Source organism: Papio anubis, chromosome 6 (assembly GCF_008728515.1).
Source record: "Papio anubis isolate 15944 chromosome 6, Panubis1.0, whole genome shotgun sequence".
NCBI lineage: Eukaryota > Metazoa > Chordata > Mammalia > Primates > Cercopithecidae > Papio > Papio anubis.
This window is the reverse complement of record NC_044981.1, coordinates 39,931,815-39,949,024: the sequence shown is the minus strand read 5'-3', so window position 1 is coordinate 39,949,024 and position 17,210 is coordinate 39,931,815. Positions and strand designations below refer to the sequence as shown.

Sequence of the window (17,210 nt, the reverse complement as noted above, 5' to 3'; positions counted from 1 at the left end):
TCTCCCAAAGTGCTGGGATTACAGGCCTGAGCCGCCGCACCTGGCCTACTGAGTGACTTGGAGCAAGTTGATTCTCCTCTTTTCTCCTCTGTATAATGGGGAGAACTGGACTAGATGTAACCATCTATTTTATAATTTATAATTCCAACAAAGATTAGGAAGCAGACTGCAGTAAGAGGTAAGATTTCTTAAAATACAATAGCACGGAGTAGAAGGTGAGAATGATGGACCACAACATTAAATCAGGGGTTGCAGACCTGAGTGCATCAGAATCACCTTGGAGAGCTTGTTAAAACACAGGTTACTGGGCCCCAGTAGAAGTTTCTAACCCAGTAGGTCTGGAGTGGGCCTGGGAATCTGTATTTCTAAGAAGTTCCCAGGTGATGCTGATGGTGGTTGTCCCAGGCAGTGGGGCTCCAATGATGAACAGTAACTTTAGTTCTGAGTTTCCTGATGGGCAAAATATATATTTCCTGATATATCTGCAAAAGCCATTCAATCATTCAACATGCATTTAGGGCCCCATTAAGTGAAGCACTGGGGATCTACCTGAAGGAAAGTGAAATGTGGGCCCTACTGAACGAGGCAGTGCAGCAGTGTCTTTAGATGCTGAGAGCTGTAGGTAAAGGACTCAGCAAGGGCAACTGGTAATGCCGGAGGTCCTAGCCCCTTCTCTTTTTTTCTAGATAAAGCTGGCACTTGTTTTTCCTCAAAACAAGTTTCCTAAAAACCAGTGGGGCTTTAGCCATGAACAAAGTCATGCTTCTCTCTCCTCCAGTGGTTGGCCAGGAGCATGTTTCATCAGCAATGACCCTTCATCCATTCATTGGTACGACCAATATTTAAATACCTACAGTGTGCCAGGTTCTGTGTATGCAGACTTCAGCAGAGCAGGACACAGGCCTTGCTCTTGTGGAGCTTATGTTCCCATGAAGAGGGTACAAATGTTAACTAAACACATAAGTAAATGGAGAAGCCTACTAAGTCAGATACATTCTGTCAAGTGTGGGTACAGGAAATAAATGGGGATCTAACATAAGCGGAGAGGGGCAGGGAAAGTCTCCTTTTCCCAGGAAAGGGCATTTATGCTTAGATATGAAGGCTGAGTAGGTATTGGCCAAGCAAAGTATACAATGAATGCAGGGCAAACATATGCAAAGGCCTTTATTTTACAAAAGAAGGGTCATCAGTTTCAGAGTTTTCCAGAACTAAAAGTCTTTGAAATACATACATTTCTAGATTATATAAAAAGACACACATGTGGATACCAGAGCACAAGGATGTCTTCTAGTTCCTTCTTTCTCTATTTGTTTCTTTCTAGCTATCCTGCTATATCTTACCTGTGTCAAGAGATATAAAACAGAGGGCTTTTCAGAGCAATGAGCCCTGGCCCTAGAAGTTTAACTGCAGGATGCTTCCCAATCCAAAGTCCCAGGGACTAGCCTCCCCCATTCAGCCCTGGCCCCAGAGGCCCAGTGGCTTCTGGCTTCAGGCTCCAGGTAAGGGGAGGGCTCCAGGGCAGTGGCCACTTGGGGCTTCTGGCTTACTTAGCCAACCACTCATTTGCCAGATGACCTGCTAACCCTTCCTGGCTTCTTATTACCTTTGTGACATTCTGGACTGAGGTCACCAGTCTGAGCCTTGGTTTCCTTATCTGTAATGTGAGGTTAATGCCAATACATTTTCCTTCCAGGGTTGGAGTGGTATCAAATAAGACACACTGCATGAGGAAGACATTTAGAGAAAGGTAGTTACTATAATTATGGGAGTCCAGAAAGTCCTGCTACAACCTACCTCTGAGTGGGCTATGGTTTAAAAATTGATCCCACCCTGCTCTCCCAGCCCTTGGGTCAGCACTTGAAGAAAGTGAGGCAAGACCCATGGGTTAGAATGTGGCTATAGCTCCAAAATAGGTCCTGAAGCCAGAGCTGGGTGATGTGAGTCATGCACTGCTTGGCTCCCTGATCATGCCAGCAGTTTCTCTCCCCAAGCACATGGGACTCTGTGAGTTCCAGCGTAGGCTTAATCCCTCTCCAAGCCCCTGCCCTCCTTTGGCACTTCTCATTGTGTGGGTCAGAGGCAGGCACCCTGGGCTTCCCTCTGTACCCCTACCTCTGTCTGAGTTCCTGGCCTGGGAGTCTCCCTAAATGACTGTGATATCCTAGAAGCCACCTACCTCAACTCTAGGGACCATTCAAGGCCTCTCAGCACACTTCGGTGCTCAGAGGAGCTCAGTACAAGTGGCAGGGCAAAGACATTCCTATCTGAAAGCCTCCAACAAAGCCTTCGATTTGGAAGGTGAAGCTGCCATCCTGTGCTGTCTGTTCCAGGTCCTCTCCCAAGTTCCAACTAACTTTGTTTCTGAATCCTAAAAGTAAGAGACATCCTGGTAGAAAATTTTGAAAAAAAGGAAAAAAAAAATAGAGTACTCATAATCCTACCCCACAGAGATCTAGCCCTTTGGGATATACAGCCTTTCCAGTCAATCCACTCTCACTCTCTTTTGGCATATAAACATCAAAAAAGTGAAATTGGGGTCATAATCTGTACATGGTTTGAATTTTCTTCTTTTTCCACTCACCACTTACTATCATAAGCATTTCCACATGCCATCAAATATCTTAAGCAAGTTTCTAATGGTCACACAGTTGCTTGAATGGGCCGCATGTTCCAGAATGTATTGAGCCAATTCCCTAGAACTGGACATCGAGGCTGTTAGCTATGTTTTACTATGACTCTGCAGTAAACACCTTTATGGGAACAGGATACTCTACATTTTTGACTATTTGCCTAGGATACATGTTTAGAAGGTGGAACTGCATATTTTTAAGGTTCTTGATATATTCATTCCCAAATTGATGCCCATAAAATTCATACCAATTTTGTCCAATTCTCCTTTAGCAAGGCAGCCACATCTCATAAGACTCTCGGGCCCTAACCTCTTTAGTGATTTCCCTCAATTCTCCTCAGCTCCTTCTCCAGGAGATTCTCAGAGCCCGAATAAGGCATTTGCAACTCAACACTATAGGCCCTATCAAGTCTGGGTGAGTTCCCTAAGGTCAGAGTGGGGCAGGGAGCCTTCACCTGCAGCTGATACTGAGCACAATGGGCACTGGGGTTGGGGCAAATGGAGGTGAGTAAAACGGAGACCTTGCTTTTGCAGGGCTTGAAATGGAGAGAGGAGAGACTAATGGGCAGGTAAGCTTTCCTTCTAAACATCAGAATCATGTGGGGAGCTTTAAAAAAACCAACCAACCAACCCATACCCATGGCCCACCCTAAGTCAATTAAATCGCACTCTTCAGGGAATTGGACCCAGGCATGGATTTTTTAAAAAGCTTTCCAAGCATTCTAAATTCCCAGTGCAGCCAGGATTGAGAACTTCCATCTTACACAACACACACAGCTTTACAAATGTTATGTTAGACACTGGGGACCATGGAGCCTGGAGGGAGTAAGGGGTGCTCCGGAAAGGCTTTCTGTAGGAGGTGGCTTCTGAGCTGAGCCATGATGCAGCAAGGCCTTGGCACACAATTTGTGAATATATTTTATTGTTAAAAACCATTCGACTGCCAGGCGCGGTGGCTCACGCCTATAATCCCAGCACTTTGGGAGGCTGAGGCGAGCAGATCACGAGGTCGGGAGATCGAGACCATCCTGGCTAACACGGTGAAACCCCATCTCCTAAAAATACAAAAAATTAGCCGGGCGTGGTGGTGGGTGGGAGAATGGCATGAACCCAGGAGGCGGAGCTTGCAGTGAGTGCCACTGCACTCCATCCTGGGCAGTGGCAGACGGCGACACTGCACTCCATCCTGGGCAACAGAGAGAGACTCCATTTCAAAAAAAAAAAAAAAAAAACATTCGATTCACAGAGTCCGCAAGAGTGCTTTTCTACAGCCTCTCCCTCCTCTCTCCCCCCATGCAATTTTGCGCTCATTTTGACAGAGGATGGAACCACACTTCAAAGATGCCAAAGACTTGACAAGGTTACCTGACTGCTAAGTGGCTGAGCCAAACTGAAACCAGGTGGCTCTTCTGACTCCTAAACCAGTGCTCCTCTCCGCGTCCTAACTCCCCGAGTCGCTCTGGAATCCAAGCCTTCCCTCACCCCTACCACCACCCTCCAGCTCACCTTTTACTGGCTCCAGCCCTGAAACGCTCCCACAGGCCCTGGCAAGGTGGCCTCCCTCAATACCCCTTCCTACTACACAGACCAAAAAAAAAGAATTAACAATAAAGGGGGAAAAAAAGAAAGAGAACCAAAGATCCCACTCCATCTCATTAAGAAAGTAAACATAAGAGCCATCTAAGTGTCTAATTAAGCTTCTAATTAGTCCCTGCTTGTTACTAATGCAAATTAGATTACTCCGCTTAACTACAGCATGTCCACAACACCCTTGTTAATTGCGGCCTTTTGAAATTAAATTACTCCCTAATTAGCATATCAAAGCCATTGATTCGGAGCTGGGAAAGATGAGGGCAAGAGGAGCCGAATGCCAAGTTTGGTTAATCAGAGACGGCTAATTAAATAGTGACGTCTTACGTGGGGGGCCTGCTGGTTAAGGGGTAGGGGCAACTCGCCCAGGGCCTGAATGGCCATCTGGAGCCTGGTTCTGGTAGTGCCTTTGGCACCAGGGTTTCCTGTGGGCACAGGAGGGGCTCTAGTGGGCCTGGGACAAACCACTGAGTATGGCCATTTCTGGGCCTCTGGCTGTTCTGCCCAGCCTGCTCCAGACATGCCTTGGCCCCTCCCTTCATTTCCCCAGATGTAGGGGACAAGTGATAACTTTATCATAGAGGGGCTCACCCTGTCAGGGATGGGCTGGTTTCATCTTGAAACAGGCCCCCGGAGACACAAGGGCTTATGGTAAGAAGACCTAACCTCTATGGTAGAAAGAAGGGAAAAAGAAACACCCACCACCATCACTTTTTTTTTTTTTTGAGACAGGGTCTCATTCTGTGTGGCTCAGACTGGAGTGCAGTGGCGCGATCTCGGCTCACTCACGGCAACCTCTGCCTCTTTGGCTTAAGTGAACCTCTGGTCTCAGCCTCCCGAGTAGCTGGGACTACAGTCACACACCACCACACCCTAATTTTTGTATTTTTTTTGTAGAAAGGGAATTTCACCATATTGCCCAGGCTGGTCTCAAACTCCTGAGCTCAAGCGATCCTCCCACTTTGGCCTCCCAAGTGCTGGGATTACAGGCATAAGCCACTGTGCCCATCCCACCATCAGTTATTAGGTAGCTGCGTGGGAGTAAGATTTGGGTCACGGTGTCCTTATAGGTCCTCTCTGAGCTCTTCTTGTACACTTCTTGTACAGACCCTGCAGAGTCTTATTTTTTTGGAGACAGAGTCTCAGTCTGTGGCCCAGGCTAAAGTGCAGTGGCACAATCTCGGCTCACTGCAACCTCCACCTCCCGGGTTCAAGCAATTCTCCTGCCTCAGCCTCCTGAGTAGCTGGGACTACAGGTGCCTGCCACCACGCCCGGCTAACTTTTGTATTTTTAGTAGAGATGGGGTTTCACCATGTTGGCCAGGATGGTCTTGAACCACTGATCTCAGGTGATTCACCTGCCTCGGCCTCCCAAAGTGCTGGGATTACAGGCGTGAGCCACCGTGCCTGGCCAGACCCTGCAGAGTCTTTCAGACACTGTCCCCCACTAGATTTTCCTTGAGGAATACTGGGGACAGGTGAATCTCCACATCAAAACTGCTAACCAAAATGCCCTCAGGGGCTAGGCTGGTCACTTAGGAGGCAAGGTTAGGAGGGCACAAGGAGGCAGGTGTCACTCAATCCCAGTCCATCCTTTCTACACAGAAATGCAGGTTCAGTGTTGAGAGGGCTTGGGTTTTTCAAAAGGAGCTGAAGTGGGGATATTTATGTGAAATTTACCATTGTAATGAACTGTGTATGGGTCAATAAAACTCAGCAGGGATGAAGTTAGTCCATTTGTGACCTCAGCCCTTACGGCCAGCATTTCAGAAATGCAAGTTCCAGTTAACTGTGACTCAGGGCAAGTCAGGTAACCTCTCTGGGCCCAGGTCCTTCACCTATCAAATGAGAGTGATCATTACCACTGCTTAGAGAATCTTTCAGGGTTGTTGTGGGGATAAGAACAAGGAGGCATGTGAAACTGCAAAACACAGTTCCTCAGTCAGGGCCTGGTGACTACCTAGCTCTACCTGCCACAACGCCCTCCCAGGTTTCCTAATAGGGATGTCCTGTTAGAACTTTTGTCCCCCATCTTCCATGCAGGGGGCAGACCAAGGGCTTCCAAGTGTCCTTGAAAATGCTGAGGGCTTGTTCCTGCAGATACCTGACCTGACTGTTGGGAGGCTTGGAGGTACCACACACCTGTGCCCTCTGCCCTGCATTTAATGGATCAGCTCTGGCAGGGTTAACAGTTTCTGAATGGCAAAATCCTGAGGGTTAAAAGGTCCCTAGCTTGGTCTTTCTATACCTCCCCTGTTCCCAACTAGGGTGGAGTCTGTTCCCAGCTCTTCCTCCCTCCCCTAGTCCTGCTCTCTAAGTTTCTCACCAGTAGCCCCTGGAGCCCACAGGATCTCGGCCAAATTCCCAAAGGGTGAGATTCTGTTTACTTAAGGAGAGATCAGACAGGGTCCAGGGGAGGGGAAGTCCTCCTGCCCCCACCCCAGAAAGGGCAAATCCCAGCCAGTATCCAGTCCATGGGTATCCATCCAAGCCAAACTGGGCAAAGAGGCGCAGAGCAGTGGTTTTATTTTAGAAAATAAGTGCAATTAAAAGAAAGGCGGAAGAAAAGGAATGGGGGAGGGGAAGGCTGCCCTGGTGTGAGGGGGAGGGGGGACGGCGGCGCACAAGGGCCAAGCTGAAGCCCGCCTCGCCTCGCGGAGCTCTCTCCCAACGAGATTCAATTAATTGATAACACGAGGCATCAAATTAATTTCTGGAGGATGTGAGATTCTGATGAAGGGAAATCTCGTCGATGGGGATCGGGCGGGAGGGGGCAGGCAGCACCCCTTTTAATCAGGCTCCACTGCCTAATTGGGAAGGAGGAGACTTGCAAGGGTCATGGTGTCCCCTGCCCCGAGCTCCACAGCTCCCCTTTCAGGAAGGACCCATGGAAGCAGTAGGCTCCCGACGCCCTTGGAACAAAGAGGGTGTGCATTGAGACCTTCAGGTCTCTTCTTGCCTGGCTCCCAACCCACAGCTTCAGGATGGTGAGCCCGAGGACGTGGGGCTGCAGGCACCCTCTTCACCCACTGTACAGTTAGGAAAACTGAGGCCCAGAAAGAAGACGGGTCATGCCTAAGGCCTAAGAGTGAGTTAGGAAGTCGGCAGCAGTGGGCTTACCAGGGCCCCTCACGATGTACCCGTGTGGGTCCAGACCATTTAGGCCCAGACCCACGAAATCATCTCTGACCACAATGGGTGGGCAGCCCTCTCTGTGGCTAAAAACTGCCATGCTGCCTGAGCCGTCCCCTCTTCCAGTGTTTCCGGATCCCCAGCTGCCGGCCCGAGCTGGCCCAGCTGCAGTTATTTTCTCTGTGTCTGGTGAGTGCCGAAAAGCCCTTGTGTTACATCACTGTGCTCAGGTCTCAGACATGCAGAAGCTTCCAGCAACCGGAACTGATGCGCTCAGTTAAAAAGGTAAAAGCTCACTGGGGGAACAATCCAAAGCGAGTGCTCAGCTGGGGAGGGGGAACAGGTAGCTCTGGCTCTCTGGGAAAGAAAGCTCAGAGGCTTCCTGAAGGAGGGATTCTCTCAGTGCACCAACTCTACACTCTCTGCATGGCCTGACTCTCCAGCTTCTCCAGCTCCCATCCAGAGATGCAGCCTCAAAAAGCCTGGCGCTTTGCTCCGAGTGCTCACAGCTGCAGCCCCTCGCTGGGTCTCCCACAAATCCTGACGTTTCATATCTCCCCAAAACTTGCCCCAGTGCACCCCTTCCTTCCAGGATGCGGATGTGCACCTGCAGGGGAACCCGAAGGAAAGGAGGAAGTACACCGCCACCCTCTTTTGGAGCAACTTCTTTAGGCCTGAGTCTCCACAGAAATGTTCTCCTAGAAAAGTAAAGCCAGCCGGGAATGGAATCCAAGGAAGCTCCGCTGAGGAGATGAGAACGGAAACCACCTCAACCTCCCACCCTCTGCCTCCCCACCGCCCGGTTTCATTTCACACAGGGAGGCCCTCCTAAGGGCCCTCTGGGCGGCAGACATGTCCTGTCTCAGCTGGGGGTTTCAGGACCCACGCCGGCTCAGGTGGCCAGTGCCCACAGATCTGTGCTCCACCCTTTGCTCCATTTCTGATTTTCCAAGTTGCACGCGAGTCACCCCTTCTCTGGGTCCCTTGCGCTGTGCCCTTCACCACCCTGGCCACCAGCACACAGTAGGCGCTCCACAGTGTTCTCCACAGTGTTCGTAGGATGGATACAACTACCGAGTCCCTGGCTCCATTCCCTAAGCCACCTCGCCTTCAAGTCACCAGCATTTTGCCACCCCTTTCCTGCTAGTTAACTTCTGCTCCCACCAGTCCTGACTACCTTAACAAATGCCTAATGGTCTCTAGTCCACATACTGTTAGTCTGAGAAAAACCCACCATGTCGCCCCACTTTCCATTTACATGGTAGCCTGGGTCACAGACCATCAGAACTGCAGCAGGAAAGGAAACACCATTTACCTCTACCTTGCACTATCAATTGGCTCCACCCACCATCAGGCCTGGCTGTGGAGGCTCCAGTTGGCCAGAGGATGGGGCCCAGGGAGGTGGGCAGAGCAGCTGGGATTCAGGGCACAGGCGGTTGTATGGCTACCATCCAGACGGGAAAGGAAGGTGCAGGGCTGTGCCAGAGGGACAGTCGGGAAAACACCCTGGTCTCAGGAGGGATCCTGGGACCAGGATCAAGGCAAGGAGGGCATTCGCCAGGCCCAGGCCTGCCCAGCCCGGGCGACACACCACAGCAACACTGACTCCACGGCCCAACACCTGCAGCCCTGTCCAGATGTGTACCTTTTGTGCCAGGAGCTCTTGTTTTCTAGCTCAGGCAGGTGTGCCCTGCGTCCAGGCTCTGCAAGGGCCCAGGAGCAACATCTTACAAGATCATAGCATCCGAAGTGGCAGAATTTGGAGGAAAGAGGGTTCCTGCTGTGATCCCGGCTTGGTGGAACTGGCAGTGGGCTGAAGGTGTGTATTTCCACAGAGAATCCTAGGAGGCAACGCTGAAGGGAGCCAATAACTTCAGGCTCAAGGGGAGTTTCCTTTTGCTTCTTTGAGATGATCCATTCAGTGATAGCTCCCAATTTGGTCTGAGACTTGCTGCCAAAATCTTCCATAAGGACGTGTAGGCTAGGGTTCCAAACCCTAAAAATCTCCCTTTCTGGAGAGAGGGGTTATCAGTCATTTTTCCTCTTCGCGTTCTAGGGAATTCTCTCTCCCATTTATGTGTCTCTCACAAGAACCTCAGGAGTGCCTGGGGAATGGGGAATGCTCCAGGGTTGTGTGCAGGTGGAAACACCAGATTCTGAACCTATAGTCCCCCTCCCCGCTTAAAGGGAAAAGAGAAAGGTGGCCTTCACACTAGAAGGCAGGCGGCCTAGGCCAAGCTTGTGGAGGAGGGGGAGGAGTGGCAGCTCCTCCCATCCCTTCCTTTCTCCCTTCACTACAGCATAGGCTCAAGCCCTACTGGTTGTACTGGGAGTCGAGGACCCCGTATTTTAGTTCCAGCTCTGCTACCATGTAGCCGTGTAACCTTGGACAAGTTGCCTCTTCTCTCTGGACTTCATTTTCCCAACCCATAAAATGAAGATTAATACTTCAGTATTTCCATATTCAATCGACGTGTGGCCTGGCAGTGCTAGCAAATTATTAATAAAAGTCATCCCTTGATCAGTACTACCATGTGCCCAGCACTGTGCTAGGTACTTGACATCTGCTTTCTCATTCGACTCCCAAACGGAATCTCTAAGGTGGGTATTATTGACCTACTTTACAATGTAAGAAAATTGAGGTTCGAAGAGCTTAATTAAGTTCCCCAGAGTCCCATCTCTACTGCCAAGTCCCAAAGCCTTTTCCACTCTGACACATGTTCTGCCCTGGGGAGGCCTCAGTTCCTTGCTCTGGGTTCCAGAGTTCTAGAACCAAATCTGAGGAGGCCATTCCAGCCAACGGAGCCTCAGAGTCCTGTCAAAAATAGTACCTGCCCTGCCTTGGTCTGGGGAAGCTGGATCGTGGTAAGATCTGCAAGAAGGGAAACTGTGAGGAGTTTCTTGGATGGAAGAAATTATTATTTCACACAGTGTAGGCTATTCAAAAAGTAAAGACATTGTGCCTGCTTAGGATGGGACTGGGGGGCTTGCACTGTGGCTAGAAAGACACAAAACCGCCAAGGCAGTGGGGTAGGAAGGGTTAAGATGCAGGGAGGGCTTCCTGGGGAGACGACCCTTCCCTCCCCTTGCACCTCACACCTCTCCTCTGAAACAGACACCCTGTTCCCATCCTCCTCTCCCCGATGTGACATCTTACCTGTCTCTCCTACCCCAACAATCTGAGATCCAGAGAGCAGACTCCAGCCTTCACTGCTTGGGTACCCCAGTACTCAGCCTGGGACCTGCCCAGGCAGAGTAGGGGCTCAGCAAACATTTGGGGGAATTACTGAATCAAAAGCAAGACTTCCTCTCCCAGTCCCTCTACTTCCCTCCCACCAAGGAAGAGGCATGTTTGGGGTAGGGGCCCGGCAGGATATGCACATTCCTGGCAAGAAGCGACCTACCTGCCTACAGCCAGAAACGAAGGTTTTGGCTCTAAAGGCAGAGGAAGGGGGCTGGGGGTGTCCAGATGTGAGGAGGGTCCCTACACGGAAAGGGACAGGAGCAGGTCCCTTTGTAAGTGGTACCCGTTGCAAGTGCTCTGGCCCTGGCATTCTCCAGCACTGGGGTCAGGTCTTTCTCTCCCCAGGGCTCAGGGTTCCCCAACTCTGTAACTCCTGGGAAACCTGCCCAGGACAGGGAGAAGCACAGAAAACCCCACCCAGGCGCCCAGCCCTTAGTGCCAGGAGAGGTTACCATGGTCTCCCAAACTTAGTAGCAAGGCTGGAGCCAGGATAAAGTGGGTCCTGAGGGTCCCCCAGGAGAGATTCAGCACTCACCCTGGCCCTGGGTGTGGAGGCTGGGAGGGGGCAACCACAAAGCCACCTCTTCCCCTTGCCACTTTGCCCCACTGACTAGAGTGTGAGTGACTCCCCCAACTCAGTTTTCGGAGAGTCTGAGATTGAAAGCGCACCACGGGAGCCAACAATTGTCCAGGTACCAAGAGCAGAGCCTCAGTATCCTCCCTCCAGCCACCAGGTAACAGAGCCCCAAAACCCTGAGGCAAAAGTTTCTCCAGTTGAAAAAAAAAAAAAAAAAAAAAGGCCTTCAGACTTCCCTACAGCGGTTTTCCGTGGGGGCGGGCAGAGGTTTTCTGAGGCCGTGGCTCCCCTTCAGGCGGCTGGGTCCACTGGGCCCGGCCTTCGGCCCCTGCACCTACCGGCTGGTTCACGGGGGGGGGGCGGAGGGGAGCTCAAAATGCCCGGTGCCCGCAGGGCATGGGGGTCAGAGGGGCCGTTCAGCCCTGGTTATCTGAGGAAAGTGAGCTTCTGGGTTCGGCGGTGGGACCGGCACAGACCTTTCCGCAGCTACAGGCCATAGGACAATCCCGCTGCTCTTTCTTTCTGCAGGCACTCGGGTCAGTCCTACCAACTGCCCCTCAAGTTGTGTGTGCTGCCCTAACCCTCAATCCCAGACCCGACACAGTGCGTGCTGGGACGAATCTAGGCTGCCCTGCAAAACCGGGGTGAAGATGCTGAAGTTCAGGTAAAAACCCGCATTGGCCAAAATGCTCCCGGGCTTTCTCAGGAGCCACCCGAATGGCAACTCCAGACTCGGGTTTGCTTCTCCGGACTCCCCACCCCCTGTCCCCGGCTCCAGGCGCCGCCGTCAACCTGCGGGGAGACTAGGCGTTGGGGTGCTAGACACGCGGTGATCTCCGGACGCCCGAAACGCCAGGCGCCGAGTGAGCGAGGAAACCAGCCGGGAGGGGGCTGGTCAGGGAAGCCGGGGAGCAAAGGGAAGAGCGGGGCGCGCTCTGGGCTCAGGGTTCCCATATCCTTTCCCCTTAACCTAGGATCGGGGTGGGACGCAGGTGTGTTCACGAGGTTGCCCCAATTGGGGGACAGAGGGAATCCGCCGCTGTCTGGGCCTCTGCCTCAAAATCCGCATCCCGCGAAATTACGCGGTCCTTTACGCGGGCGGTAGGGACCCCAGGTCGCATTCTAGCGCCACTGGCTCGGCTCTAATGCAGCCCAAGGAAGTTTGTTTGGCGTGGATGGGGAGCCCGAGGCTGAAGCGCCGCCGGCCAGAGAGGTGCTGAGGTTGTCCAGGGGAGATACCTGACTCCTCAGTTGGGAGGGGAGGTCCTATTCGGTCACTCCGGGCTCCTTCCCTGGTGGCCTCCGGGCCCCCCGCGGCTACCCTCTTCTCCCCCTACGTGGTGAAGCGGGAGCTCTTTCTCTCCACAGCGGGTGAGTAGAGGTGTCAGCCAGATCGTTTCCCCACCCTCCACCTCCGGCGCACAAATCACAGGGGCCATTTCCAGACGCTCTCAAGTCCCCAAGAAGTTTTCCGCTCTATCCCCGAGCTGACTGAGCAATGGGAAAGGGGCTGACCGGCCCTGGCACTTCCGAGGTGCGACCTCAGCAAGACGAGTCCCCTCTTCACCACAGACGACGCGGCGGGTAGGACCGCGATCCCCCGCTCTCTTGCCCCCACATTCATCTGCCTCCGGCGCGTCCTGGGGAGTCCAGTACCGACTAGAGTTGGGGTGAGCCACGTCCCTTCCCAGCTCAGGAAAGTCTGGGCCGGGAAGTATTCTTTGTCTGACTCCGGGCAGGGAGGGGGTCGCGCCCCCGTACACCCCATTCCCAGCGGCACGGCAGGGAGGGGGCGGGGCCCAGATTCTTGGGGAAGGGCGGGCCTCGGTGGCCTCTCCGGCCGCCCCCCTCCCCGCCCCGGCCTCCGGCTGCCCCCATTCCCGTCGCGCCGCAGCCCCCACCTGTTCCTGAGGCAGCTCCGGCCCGCGGGGGCCCGGGCCAGGGGCGGAATGTCGCGGCTGCGTGGGGTCAGTGCGCCACGGCCGGCCCTGGCTGGAACAAAGTGCGCCGGCCAGGGCCCGGCTCCTCCCGGCGCCCGGCGCGTCTCGGGCGGGCAGTTTGCAAACACAAAGTGAGCCAGCGAGCGGGCGAGAGAGTGCGCGAGCAAGGGAGTTGGTCTGGTAGCCTGCCCAGCCCCCACCCGCGTCCCTGGGCCCGGCCCGACACCTACCTGTCCCGCCCGGCCGCTCCGTGCGGGCTCCGGCCCGTCAGCCCGCGCGGGGCATGGGGCTCGCTCCGGTCGCAGCCCGGGCCCGCCGCCGCCCGCCGGGGCTGCCCCTCCGCGCCGCCCCGCGCCGCGCAGCTCCCGGGCGTCCTCCCAGCGCGCCGCGCCGACCGCTGCGCGCCTCAACCCCGCCGGGGCATCGCACTTTGTGGGCTGCTTGGCTCGCTCCGGCTCCGCTCCTCCTTCCCAGTCCTTCCGCGACGCTCGTCAGCTCGCTCCGGCTCCCGGGCTCCCGGACCCCGGCGTCCCCGCCCCCGGCCCGGCCCTGGTTCCGGCCCGGGCTCCTCCCCGCCGCGCCGCCGCCGCCTGCGCCGCGCCCTCTTCGCGGGCTGGGGGCTCCGTCCCGGCCGCTGGCCTCACTGTCCGGTCCGCAGGGGCGGTGGGCTCCGGACTCCGAGGGGCTGCGACTGAGCCTGGGCTGCGAGTGGCTGCGAGCGGGCGGCGCGCGGGCGGGGCGGGATGGGGCGGAGGAGGAGGAGGGTGGAGAGGGAAGGAGGGAGCGCGCGGAGCGCGAGGGAGGAGGGAGCGAGAGAGCAAGCGGCGGAGGGAGGGGAGACCAACTTCTAGTGCTACCATAATTCGCCTAAAGCAGGTGCAGCAACTTTCACCCCGCCTGGCAGCCCGCTGAGAGCTAGAGAAGACCACGTGCACCAAACTTTAGGGGAGGAAAAATGGGAACGTGGGGAGAAGACGTGGGGCGGCAGATCTGAAAAAGATGGTAGGTGGAGGGACCCCAGGGATTCACCCTGGCCTCGGACTCATCCTATGGCGCGCTTGCAAACCCCGGCCATCCCCTGGAGTCTGGAGGTACGGCCAAGTCCTGCTCCCACACGGTTCACTGGTTCCCGGCGGGCTGCGCTCGGCGCGGGGAGTGGCCGGGGGCCCAGAGACTGAGCCAGCGTCAGGCTCGGGCCCTGCCTGGCCTCCCTCCTGCTCCCCACTGCGTGGGGGCTGAGGGTGGGCTTTCTGAGCCGAGGGTAGGGGGTGGGGAGGCCCTTTCAGGGCTTTGTGAACGGTCACCCCCAGGCGCGCACTGCCTCCCTCTGCGGAAAGGGAATTTCCCGTATAGTGCTCTGCGAACCAGTGAAGAAGGGGCCCAAGGCCAGAGCCATGCGGGCAAAGTGAAGTGCAAAGTTGAGGACAAATTAGATTGTAAACAAAACTCCGCGTCTCTGAACATCGCTTTTGCCCAGGGGGACTGGAGGGGTTGCGGTGGTGGTGGCGATGGTGTGTTTGGCTTGGGAGGGGGAGGTCTGGGTAAGGAAATGCCCACGGCCCAAGGGGCAGGGCTGTGTTGGTAGCAGACGCACCACTCAGAGTCCCATGGAAATCTGAATACCCGTCCCACCTCCCCGCCCCACACACGCCGGCAACATCTCCCATCTGTCTGCGTGTGTTGGGGGTGGGGAGAAGTGAAGGAGGCCTCAGGAGTCCTCATGAAGTACCCCAACCCAGCTCAGTGATACCAGGTCCCCATGACCAAGGGAGGATCCTGCTGTGGGATCAGGGCAGGAAGACAATGGCTCTTGAAGCCTCCCCTGGTCCTAAATCCTCAGGCAGGTGGACAAGGGGCAGGCATAGTATGTGAGCCCCTGTGGAGTGGGAGCTGGAAGCCTGAGGGGTGGGGGTGGAGCTGCAAGGATTGATGCTTAGTTGCCTGGGGAGAGGGGATTTCTTGGCCCTTCCAGTGGGCCTTGAAAGGAAAGGGGATGTCAGAGAGGAGGCACCCTCTTGGGTTGTTTTTCATCACTTCTGTCCCTTTTCTGTAATGTTATTGACACCTGCACGGGTCCACATTTTATGTATTTGCCCTGTTGGGCAAGTGTGACAGGCATACTTAGGTCTTGCTGGAGCATTTTAGATTTCTAGGTGTGAAATTGTGCAGGGAAGACTCTAAGTGCCATTTATGTGGATATCTCGGTGTTATTTCCAGTGTGGCAACTGAGATAACCATAGCCATAAGAATAAAATAAAAGCTAACATCTGAGTCGTACCACTCACCAGCCATTTAATCTTCACAGTAACCCCAGGAGGGAGATATTTCTATTATCTCCATTTTATAGAAGAGGAAACTGAGGCACAAAGAGATCAAGTCACTTGCCTGGGCTTACACAGCTGCTGGTCAGTGATGAGCCAGATTCCAACTAGAGCCACTTCAATGAGAACAAGAAAGAAGCTCATGGTGGTCTCTGAAGTGGCACTGCTTGCTTATGGGTTAGCTGAGGGGAAGGATATTCCGGGAGAAAGAAAGCCCTTGGTAGCACTATCTGATTTACCTTCTGTCGAGGGCCAGCTCTGGTGGAAGTCATGGTGTGTGGACAGCCCCAGGCCAAGCCTGGAGTGGCAGGTCCTTGTGTCAGACCAGCTGGGCCAGTGACTATGTCCTCAGTTCTCCTTCCCATCCTTCTTGCAGCAAAGGCTGAGGGTGGGGTGCGAACTAGGGGCTTTGGAGACAAAAGAGAGAATTTCTGTAGGGGGCCATGGAATAAGGTGACCTCTGAGGGATTTCTCCAGCCCTTTTCTGGCTGGTTCACTGAATGCTTTTCCCGTCCCCTTCCTGCAGCAGCCCTTGTACCTCACACATGGGCTCACTTGCCCAGAGGGATTGCCCTGGGAAATCCTTCACTTTCAGTTCAGTTTACCCCTCATCTCCAGGCCAGTTCAGTTCCCAGCTCCCTGTGAGCTACTGTGGGGGCTCAAGGCATCAAAAGACTCTGTCTTGTCTTCACCTAAAAGGCATTTTAGGGAGGAAGATAAAGCCTCCCCAAAGAAAGATACAGAACAAATGCCCCCAATCAAAGAAGCCAGTCCAAAGCCCTTCTTCCTGATGCAAGAGCTTCGTTAAGAAGGTTGAAAAGAGTAGCCCTTGGCTCCAAAGTGGGAGTGACTGGGAGCAGGCAGGAGGGTCCCCTTTCTGTCCTTGTTCCTTCACAGGACTCAGGGCAGGTGCAGGTGCTTTGGCGGTGGCAGGAACCAAGGCTCATGGCTTGGCCCCTCCATGGGGGCCATAGTTAAGAGCACAGGGGCTAGAGTCAGGCAGCCTTGGGTTGAACTTCAGCCTCTGTCACTTAACCAGTGTGTGACTGAGGCAAGTTACATGATGTTTGAATCTCAGTTTCCTCACTCATCAATTGGGAGGTTAGGAGGCCTCCTTGGGTGGTTGGGAGGGAGGATGGGCAAAACGTCTAGCCTGGTAATGTGTTCCTCACATGCTTTCCATAATTACTTATTTTCCCTTTGATGAGCTCCAGGATGAGGAATATTGACCTCACAAAGCTGCAAATCATGAGTTGCCACTTATTAAATGCTTGCCAGGCAGTCGAATAACGTGCTGTTCAGCTTATCACCCCAGTAATGGTGACTCTTCTCCAGGTGAAGCTGAGAGAGGTCAAATGACTTGCTCAGGTCACAGAGCTAGGAAGTAGTGTGGCAAGGACTTGCTCCCAGGTCTCCTGCTCTGAAGCAGATGCCGTTTCCCAAGGTCAGCTGCCATCCTATTGTGGAGGTGAAGTGGGCTGATAGATGAGCTTGTTCCTAGCAGCAGGCCTGATACTCAGGAGTAGGTTGGGGTGGTAGTGGTATGTACATCTAGAAACATTTGCTTCATTCCCAGGGTCCCAACAAACCTAAGCCCAGATATTTTATATTTATTTTATTATTATTATTGAGACAGAGTCTCACTCTGTCGCCCAGGCTGGAGTGCAATGGTTCGATCTAAGCTCACTGCAACCTCCGCCTTCCGAGTTGAAGCAATTCTCCTGCCTCTGCCTCCCGAGTAGCTGGGACAACAAGCTCATGCCACCATGCCCTGCTA

The 17,210-nt window shown here is 54.0% G+C and overlaps 1 protein-coding gene across 2 annotated transcripts in view; it reads right to left on the bottom strand.

Annotated features, from left to right (window-relative positions):
• FOXP4 (forkhead box P4) overlaps positions 1-13,902 on the bottom strand; it is a 55,425-nt gene extending 41,523 nt beyond the window's left edge. The window contains exon 1 of one of the 2 annotated variants that reach the window (XM_009205114.4): positions 13,343-13,902. The gene's annotated coding sequence lies outside the window, so the exon portion shown is untranslated. The remainder of the gene's footprint in view (positions 1-13,342) is intronic. The other variant, XM_009205122.4, reaches the window with a different exon arrangement.
• Positions 13,903-17,210: the final 3,308 nt, after the last annotated feature.